Source organism: Amphimedon queenslandica, unplaced genomic scaffold (assembly GCF_000090795.2).
Source record: "Amphimedon queenslandica unplaced genomic scaffold, v1.1 AMPQUscaffold_13315, whole genome shotgun sequence".
NCBI classification, from domain to species: Eukaryota; Metazoa; Porifera; class Demospongiae; order Haplosclerida; family Niphatidae; genus Amphimedon; species Amphimedon queenslandica.
The window spans coordinates 50,917-52,588 of NW_003546449.1; positions in this window are offsets into that span (position 1 = coordinate 50,917).

Here is a 1,672-nt window from a genome sequence, read left to right on the forward strand (position 1 = left end):
GTTTGTGTGCGTGATAGGTGCTATTGGGGAATACTCCTTTACTGATTCTGTATCTATGCGCCAATGACAAGTTGACAGTGTTTTACATTGTTGTTCTTGATAATACAACCGATGTGTAACCATCATTTTATTACACATTTTGTTAGATTTTACCGTCCTAAACATGACATAAAACTGTTTCTAAGTTTTTGCGCGTGATAGGTGCTATTGGGGAATACTCCCTTACTGATTCTGTGTGTGCCCATGACTAGTTGACAGAGTCCCTCAATGTTTTACATTCTTGTTCTTGATAATACAACCAATGTCAAACCCTCATTTTATTACACATTTTGTAGCGTCCTAAACATTATGACATAAAACTGTTTCTAGGTTTGTGCGCGTGCTAGTTGATACTGTCCCTCAATGTTCTACAATCTTGTTCTTGATATGTTTATATACGTACACGTCTACATAATATTATCAGTACTGTATAACGTTTTTTTCTGAGGATAATAATTTTGTGAATGACTCGTATTCGTAAGTTTGTGGAATTAATTTTCGCAAATCTCCACTATTCTGCCATCTTGTACCGTATTTAATTTCGCGAACCTTGAAAAATATGTGAAATTCATAAAAATTGTTATCCTGAAAAAAATTGCTATATGGTATGTTCTTGTAGTCACATAGTGTAAGATTCTAACGTCTCATGGTCACCACTTTTACTTTCTTTCAACCGCGTTTGTCATTCGATCACTCTATTGGCTTTTCCAAGCATGCAAGAACAATCGGATCATTCCTTTATTACTAGTTGTCTTTCGATGGGGAGAGGAGAAAGGAGAGGAGCAAATAGACTGGAGGAGAGAGAAGAACATATCCTAGCTGATTTGGTAGCTTCCTAATTCTCATTCTAATTATAATCTCTTTCTCGATCCTGTGGCTTTGACTGAAGATCAGTTGTTTAAGTGTTTGCCACAGCTTTCAAAATAAGTCCATAACTCTCATTGTAGGTTTATGATCAACGTCACGTCAAAACTGTGTGGGTAATCTGATGATTTGATGCAAATAACGCTTTAGAGTTGACACGAAATTAGCGAAATTTTCATTTTGCGTTGCGTAAGTGTGAGTGTGTATTGTTACTAGCACAATTAGTTTCATAATTTGAAAATAGTACACCATGTTTTTAATATACTTCTTCTTAATACAGGTGGCCCAATTTATACATGTTCTTCATATAGGTGACCCAATTCATACATGTTCTTCATTATAGGGGACCCAATTCATACATGTTCTTCATTATAGGGGACCCAATTCATACATGTTCTTCATACAGGTGACCCCATTTATGCTCACGTTATACAATGAGTGCACTCATAAGGTGACCCATACGTACCCATATATGCATCCTTAGCCGGATTATACCAAAAGTACATATTCTTAGCTACGTGGGTTAATGTATTTTAACAGAGTGTTATGTTTCGTTTTCAGCATCTATAACATCTAATTGATCTTCCTGGACTCTTTTTTGATGGATTAAGGTAACCAAAATAGATTCTATTACCTCATAAATTACTGCTTTCTTTTTAGGGTGGGCAGCAGTATAGCGCTACCTCCCCGTGGTGCTGCCTGGGGTCACTAGCATGTGTTGTATAGGTACTGCTAGTGATGCTAAAAGCGCTATAAGACAACAAGAGAG